The following is an 8,931-nucleotide window of genomic DNA, read 5'->3' as shown; positions in this document are numbered from 1 at the left end:
GGGGGGGGGAAGAGCACGGTCCTGAGCTTGAACTCTGGTCCAAGGTATTGTCCTGAGCTTTTTCCTTCAAGGCTGGCACTCTTCCACTTGAACTGAGCTGAACTGCTTAAGCTGTATATCCTGAAGATTTTTGTCACAAATATTGAGTAAACGACTTACCTTTGCTAAATCAACACAATGTCTCCTGCAATAATAAAAAAACAATTGGAATGAAAACAAAATACCTCTACCGGTTATCCAGGTTTGTCTACCTGACATCCAACAGCTGGATTCTTGTAAACATTTGGGTGAAGCGCGATGATGTTCATTTTTTATTCAGATCACAAAATCAGACTTTGCCACTCGGCAGGAATTAAAGGTCACCTAAACTCGGATATTCTCCGTAGCCTCAAATGACCTATTTGCATTATCATGCAAACCAAGGTTAAGATATGGATGTGTGTTGTATCTAATTATGCACTTTGTATCTTTTTTAAACACATGTTTGTTTTGTAACATTTTGTTCTCCTTGGTTGTTTAATTGAATTGTAAGTGAATCCTTTCAGGGTGAGCTAGGTCATTATAGATATTGAGAAATTATGAAATTTTATAATTTGGGCAAACTTGATTTCCAAAAAAAAGAAGAAGAGAGAGAGAGAGAAAAAAACTACAGGTGTATAAATGTACTGTGATCTTAGTGCTATTTGAACCAAAACACTTTCCCTTCTCAGTGGCAGAACCACTTGCCTTTTCTTTTTGTACTGGTACAGGGATTCGAACTTGGCCTCTTGCTTGTGTCTCTCCCCTCACCCCAAGGTTAATGCTCTACCACTTGAGCCACAGCTCTACTTCTGGCTTTTTGCTGGTTGTTTGTAGCTAAGAGTCTCATGGAATCTTCCTGAGCTGGCTTAGAACCCTTATTCCTGAAGAGCTGAGATTGCAGGCATGAGCCACTGGTACTGGACACCAGTTTGGTTTTGTAGAGAGAGTGGCTGTCAGAGTTCCCTTCAACTCTTTTGCATTTCCTTTTATCTCAGGTGGAAACAGCAAGTGTCTGCTCCCAGGCCCTGGTGGAAGCCAAGTAGGAGCACAGGACCATGAAAATCCATTAACTCCAAGGATCAGCTTGCGTATCTGAATCCTGCCCAGAAGTTCTGAGCTTCAGCCCAAGGTCCTCACTCTTATTTGGGACAACTTTAGAAACATCCACCCAAACACAGCTTTGAAGAGAAGATGCACTGTTAACAAAATTTTGTTTTATTTTGTTTGCTTATTATTTATTGTATGTGGTGCTTAAACTGGTGCTTAAACTCAGGAGCTGGATGCTGTCCTTTAACTTTTTGCTTAAGGTTGGTGCTCTATCACTTGAGCCACAGCTCCACTTCTGGCTTTTTGGTAGTTAATTGGAGATAAGACTCTCAGAGCCTTGTGATCCGCAGATCTCAATCTGCTGAGTACCTGGGATTACAGGTGTGAGCCACATGCCCTGTTTGCTGTGGAAGCTCTCTCTGCCCAGATTCAGCTCTTGGTCATAGAGTATGTGTTTACATTACCTGAAAGTCTTTGTAGAGCATTTTATTTTTATTTTACAAGTTGTTCTTTCAGCTCATCTATACGGGGAGGTAGCCTAGAAACGGGATTGGCCAAGTAAAGATCTGGAAGGAAGAGGGAATATTTTTTTCCCCCAAAACTAAATCATGTGTGTGAGCACTGAGTTTAAAAAATAAAAAGTTGGGGGAAGGAAAATGAAAGTAATTTAAAAAAGGAAGATAGGATAAAACAAGCTGGTAAATGAATGAGACAGGTAGATCTAGGGAGATGGTGCTGGATGGTAGGAGGAAATACGAAGGTTCTTATTTGCAATGATGAAAAGTTATGGCAGGGTGGAAGGGGCAGTAAATGAACCAGTCAACCCAGCAGCACCATTCACTGGCACTGGTGCCTGCCGTGAGCAGATCATTCTGAGCACTAACAATTATAAGATGAAGGTGAACGGTAGCAGAGCAGCTCAAACGGTAGTGAAGTAGCTGGAGCGGTAGTGGAGTAGCTTGAGCAGCAGTATGTAGCTGGAGCAGTAGTAGAGTAGCTGAAGCGGTAGGAGAGTAGCTTGAATGGTAGTAATATAGCCCACTGTGAACATCACCTCTGTGATCTTACAGGGAAAGCAAGGTTGGATTGAATAATGAAAATAGCTCTTACCTATCAATACACCCAAGTGCACAAAGAAATAGCTCAGGCTTCACATACAGGTATGCTTTAGTTAACATCTGCAGAGTGCTCATGTGAGCTAGACGTGGTACTAAGCTCCTCACATCGTAAAGGTGGGTTTATGGACAGGCCTAGGAAATCAAAACAACAACAAGTTGTCTGCTCATTATAGTATGGAGTGAAATAAAGAAAAGGAAATGGGGTAGTGATGTTAAAAAAAAAAAAAAGGCTCCAGCGTTCAAGAATCTGACATCTGCTGGGCACTGGTGGCTCATGCTGGTAGTCCCAGTTACTCAGGGGTTGACATCCAGGTTCAAATCCAGCCCAGGCAAATTCCAGAAATTGTTATCACCGTTTAACCAACACAAAGCTGGGGGTAGAGATGTCACTTGACCACTTAAGTCACATTCTAACTTCTTTCCCATTTTACGTTTGTTTCAGAGAGCTTCTCCCATTTTCTGCCTTGGGTCAGCCTGTGACTGAGCTCTTCCGTGCTTGGGGCTTCCCTGGCATCTGGAGTTATAGGGATGAACCACCATGCCCAGCCCAGTTTTGTCATATTTTGCACATCCACTTCAATATTGCTAAGCTGTAAGTGAGTCTGTTCTTCGGATTCTCTTCCAAGCCAATTACAGCATCTCTTTAGTTCCCGCCTAGCTGGAACTGGCACTCGCTCATTTCAAATGTGTGATTCTACCTCTTTGGGGGTGGGGGAGGATTCTCGGCTAACAAAGTTGACAGTAGAACTTGTATCCGTGAGACGTTGACAGCCTCTCAAACTTAGGCTCAATGGTAACAAACTGGGATCTCTCAAAGTGAAGGAAGTCTGGGTCCTCTCACGGCTAGAGGCTTTTCTCTGGGTTAACTTTCTTCCTTTATCCCTAGAGGAATAAAAAAGAAGAGGAAAATTCATTGTGAGAGACCACATCCCAGCAAAGATTCAAACTGCTGCTCTGAGACCTCATGCCTATGATAATAAATTTGACACTGGAAGGAAGCACGTTGGCCTGAGAATCAAAAGTCTACATTCCGGGCCTAGCTTGAATCCTAATTAACAATATGGTCTTAACCAAGTTCTTGAAGATCTCTGGGTCTCAGATTATTTGTGCAAGAACCTGCAGTCAATAGCTTTTCTGTTTTGTTTTCTTTCTTTTCTCCCCCTTTTTCTTTTGTTCAAAAGAATGCTTGTACAGAGTCCTGATTTGCAAAAGAAAGCAGACATTCTAGCTGAGGAGGCATTGGCTTCATGTCCAATCCCCCAAAGAAGATACTTCTGGAACTCAGGGTTCCACTGGGGCACGGAGAGGCAGCCTGACCCACAGCATTGAAACTCCTCCCAATTCTAGGATGCTGCATAGAGTCGTTTTGCCTGTGCGTTAAGGGTATTAAAAAAAAATCTCACCCTGATGTCTGTCTCCAATTTTTTTTTCTGACCTTTAGAGTTCTTGTCCCTTCCTCCATTCTTTCAGATTTCTGGGATCCACCCCATGGTTTCAGTTCAAAACACATTCATTGCATTTGTATGTGTGTGTATGTGTGCATGTGTGTGTATGCTAGGCTTGAACTCAGAGCCTTGGCACTGTCCCTTAGATATTTTTGTTCAAGGCTAGTGCTCTACCACTGGAGCCACAGTTCTGCTTCTGGCTTTTTTTCTGGTTAATAGGAGATAAGAGTTTCACTGACTTTTCTTCCCAGGCTGGCTTTGAACCACGATCCTCAGATCTCAGCCTCCAGAGGAGCTAGTGTATAGATGTGTATAGGCTACTATAGGTGTGAGCCACTAATGCTTTTGGGTTTTGAGTCTTATAAAATAGAAGTCTTGATGGGTGCCAATGGCGCATGCTCGTACACCTAGCTACTCAAGAGGCTGAGATCTGAGGATCACAGTTTAAAGCCAGCCCTGACAGGAAAGTCCATGAGTCTCTTATCTCTAATTAACCACAAAAAACCAGAAGTAGAGCTGTGGCTCACGTGGTAGAATGCTAGACCTGATCAGAAAGGCTCAAGGACAGTATCCAGGCTCTGAGTTTAAGCCCCAGCAAAAAAAAAAAAAAAAAAAAAAAGTCTTATTCATTGTCCACTCTAGTAGGTCCTCTACTGTTTTTGTTCTCTGCCTGATGATAGAGTACGATTTTTTTTTGTTATTAGTTTTGTTTTTGTCAGTTATGGAAGGCTTGAATTTAGGGCCTGGGTGCTATTCCTGAGCTTCTTTTCCACTCAAGGGTATAATTTTCTATCACCTTGAGCCACAGATCCATTTCCAGTTTTCTGGTGGTTAACTGGAGATAAGAGTCTCATGGCCTTCCCTGCCCCAGCTGGCTTTGAACTGTGATCCTCAGATCTCAGCCTCCTAAGTAGCTAGTAGAGGTGTGAGCCACCAGCAACCAGTTTACACACTTGTTAATAGCTCTACGCTCTGCTCTCTTTCCTTGCCACCATCACCCTTAGATTTACTTACACTTGTAGGCTATGCCTGTAAGATCGCCCACTGATAGCTGGGTATCTTTGTGTTTCTTCTGCCTGGAAAAGTCTTTCCTAGTCAGCTCTTGATCACACATGTGTTCGCAGCTCAGAATTTGGCTCCTCTAGGGAGCACACAGGGAACCCCTCTTATTCCTAGAGCATATTGCATTTTCTGAGACCCTCCTCCTTGCCCCTGCAGTCTCCTCCCAGAGAAACACTGGAGGGAGGAGGCGGCTTCTGATTGGTCCAGCATTTCCCTGTGTCCTCCCTTGGAAAGCAGAGCTTGAGAGTGGATTCTCACGGAGGGGGTTTGTGGAGGGATCCTGAACACCTTTAGCTGGCAAGGGAGAGGGAGGGAAGAAGGAAGGGAGAAACAGAAGGGGTGGACAAAGAGACGGGGGGGGGGGTCAGGTCAAGGCACTTTGAGCTTGAACCACCCAGAGTTGTCTGATTCCAGGTCATGGTGGTGGTGACACAATCATCAGGCACAGGCTACAGATTGTGTGTGTGTGTGTGTGTGTGTGTGTGTGTGTGTGTGTACATGTGGTAGGAGGGATGAGGGCAAAGGTGGCAATAGGGTACCTCAGGTTTCCCTTCTGTAGTCTCCAGAGAAGGGGCAGCTGTGAGTGAGTCTGGAACGCACATCAACACACCATACCACCCAACCACCATGATCAGACAGTGACGTTGCGGGTGGCTCACGCCTGTCATCCTAGCTACACAGGAGACTGAGATCTGAGGATCATGGTTCAAAACCAGCCCTGGCAGAAAAGTCTGTGAGACTCATCTCCAATTAACCACTAAAAAGCCAGAAGTGGAGCTGTGTTCTCAACTGATAGAGTGCCAGCCATGAGCAGAAAAGCTAAGGAACAGCATCCAGGCCCTGAGTTCAAGCCCAGTACTGGCACACACACACAAAACATACCTAAATAGAAGAAAATGATATTAACTTTTTCATCTATCCCTTTATTTCGCTCTCCTTTTTCCTCCTGGCTTAATGAGAAGAAATGAACTCCTCATCTTGCTGATCCTGGCCTTCTATTTTTTAAATTAACTTTAATTATTTGGGCAGTAATGACATTTGAATTCAGGGCTGTGCGTTTGCTAGGCAGATAGTCTACTGCTGAGCATCCACCAGTATTTTGATGCCAGTCCTAAGGCTTGAACTCAGGTCCTGGGCACTGTCCCTGAGCTTTTTTGCTCAAGGCTAGAATCTACCATTTAAGACACAGTGCCACTTGGTTTTCTGGTGGTTAACTGGAGGTAAGAGTCTGAAGGATTTTCCTGACCGGGCTGGCTTCAAACCTTGATCCTCAGATCTTAACTTCCTGAGTAACTAGAATTACAGGTGTGGACCACTATTGCCCTTTTTCTTTTCTTCTCCCTCTTTCTTTTTTTTTTTTGTTTGTTCCTCCTCCTCCTCCTCCTCCTTTTTCTCTTTCTTTTCAGTCGTGGGGCTTGAACTGTGGGCCTGGGTGCTGTCCCTCAGCTCTTCAGCTCAAGGCGAGTGCTCTACTATTTGAGCCACAGCTCCACTTCTGGTTTTCTGGTGGTTTATTGGAGCTAAGAGTCTAACACACTTTCCTTCCTGGGCTGGCTTTGAACCACAATCCTCAGATCTCAGCCACCTGAGTAGCTAGGATTATAGGCGTGAGCCAACGGTGCCCAGCTCCTATTTTTCTTATACTATGGGACATATTGCAAGGGCCAGTACAATGTTGTATAGAAACAATGATGTTAAATACCTCTCCACTTTATTCAGTGGATTCGTTTGTGGGGATCTCCTAGTGGAATAAAGACATTCCTAGTTTCATTCTTCAAAAAGTCCTATCTTGTGATGTCCATTCCACGAACTGGTTGAAACTGCCTTTCTCCAGGCGGGTGGGCTGTTTCCTTAAACAAATCCCACACTTTCCTCCCTATCTGAGAGCACAAGGCACTTGATCCCCCGAGGGGACCCAACAACTGGTGGGAAGCGTCCATTCCTGCACATCTGGAAACCATGATGCGACTCTCTCTTTGTCTAGAGAATGTGCAGTGTGGCTCAATCACTTCCAAAAGTCATTTCTCTCTCGGGGCTTAGACCTGAGGTGATACAGTCCAGGAGCAGATGGCCAACCTGTGCCAACTCTACCTTCCTCTCCCCCCCTCCCCACTGTGCACACACACACACACACACACACACACACACACACACACACACCCTGCAGCCACCTGGAGAGAACCTTCCAGAGACAGCCAGGCGTCTCTCCACTCACAAAAAGCAACAGCTGTCATTTTCATCACTGTCACTTGGATGCTTGTGCATTAAGGACAAATGTGAATGAGGAAAACGGAGAAGAATAACTCAGAGGAACCAAGATGGCTCGTGTGAACTCTTCTCTGCATCCTCCCCAGCTTCTCTGAACTGATAGGAGGGTCCCGGTGGCAGACAGATGCCTGGGTGAATATGGTTTCCAGCAAAACTCTCGCCTTCGCCTTGTGATTGGCTGAGCGTCTCCTGAGGGCCGGGAGCTTTTTAAGCAGCTGGTACAAATGGACGCCTTTCTGGAATTAACCAGTTGATGGATGTCACAGGCGGCAGGCTCCCTTCCAGGGTTGGGCCAGCTTTGCCCGCACAGCCTCCAGGGTCTGTAACCAGGGAGGAGATGAATGGCCCGAGGGGATGGGCAAGGAGAGGGGGATGTGGGCCCCGGGGCGGGCTGGGCCTTTCTCCTCCTTCGCCTCCTTCCCCTCCACCCTTCCTGGACATTTGTAGAGATGAAGCCAGTGTGATTTCCACATGTGGCACAAAGTGTTTGGAACGGGCGCACTTGACCTCGGCGCAAGCATTTATTTACCGTGTGAACCTGAGCAAGTTCTGGCCCACTGAGTTTCTGCTTCCTCCGTGGAGTAAGGAGAAAAAAAGACCCACCTCCCATGGGCACCTAGTGACACACAAAGTGTGTTTTACATCACTGACACACCGAGTGTGAGTTATTCACTGGCGGGTGAATGAGTATTGCTCTGAGAAGGTATTTTGCATCAGTACTGGGCTTGAACTCAGAGCCTCATGCTCTCACTTGTGGGGGTTTTTTCCCCTCAAGACTGGTGCTCTACCACTTAAGCCATGTTTTCAACTCTGGCTTTTGGCAGGTTAATTGGAGATAGAAATCTATCAGATTTGTCTGCCCAGGCTGGCTGGACACCACAAGCCTCAGATTTCAGCCTCTAGAGAAGCCAAGATTGCAGGAGTGAGCCACTAGACTTGGCTGTGAAGTATTTTGACCTTAGGTGGATGCACTGGTTGCTAGCATACATTAGTCCTTAAAGCCCCCATGCCCATCTCACTGATCACTGCTGGCTAGCTACCAGCCAGCAAGTCAGCCGACATGCTAATACTAACGAGGCCACCTTCTAGGATTCTGTAAGGTAAATCATATCTGTTTAGGAATTATCAGCATGGCCCAAGGCCAGTTGTTGAGCCAGACAAGGAGATCTTTCCCATATCTGTTACTGTTCTGCCTAGAGAAATCTGTAGTGAGAACAGCCAATAAACAAGCAATGCATCCATATGGGCAAGGTTTTCGGGGCAATGGTAGGCATTCGCGGGTCGGTGGCACAGGTGTTGGCAGACTCCCTGACACTTGTTCCCTTCCTTGTGGAGTAGCTCTAAGCCTATTTGGTGCCAGAAATAGGGATTTAAACTCAGAGCCTGGGAACCGTCCCTTAGCTTTTTCACTCAAGGTGGATGTTATACTACTTGAGCCGCAGCGGCACGTCTGGCTTTTTTTTTTGCCAGACATCTGGCTTTTGAGTCTAATGGACTTTCCTGAGTCTAATGGACTCTCCTGCCTGGGATAGCTTTGAACCACGATCCTCAGATCTCAGCCTCTTGGGTTTAGGGGTGTGAGCCGCTGGAGCCCAGCTCTGAGTCTCAGGGCTAGTGTACCCCGGCTACTCTGCCACCTCTGCTGCTGTCCTTCAGATGGTCACATCGCTACTCTCTTATGGCCTGTGACATTCATTGCTCAAGGTCCTCTGCTGGAAAATCACACTGCAAACCAGCACACTCTGTGGATGCAGAAGCTCCCCTAGGCCCAGTCTGGTTTTGATTATATGTAATATCTAATGCAGTTGTTTGGTGTGTGTGTGTGTGTGTGTGTGTGTGTGTGTGTGTGTGTGTGCATGCGTGCCACTAGTGAGGCTTGAACTCAGGGCCTTTTGCCCTTGCTTGGCTTGTTCTCTCGAGATTGGTGCTCTACCACTTGAGCCACAGCACCTCTTACCCCCTATGTTTTT

This window comes from Dipodomys ordii, unplaced genomic scaffold (assembly GCF_000151885.1).
Source record: "Dipodomys ordii isolate 6190 unplaced genomic scaffold, Dord_2.0 Scaffold39, whole genome shotgun sequence".
NCBI lineage: Eukaryota > Metazoa > Chordata > Mammalia > Rodentia > Heteromyidae > Dipodomys > Dipodomys ordii.
This window is presented reverse-complemented; position numbering follows the sequence as displayed.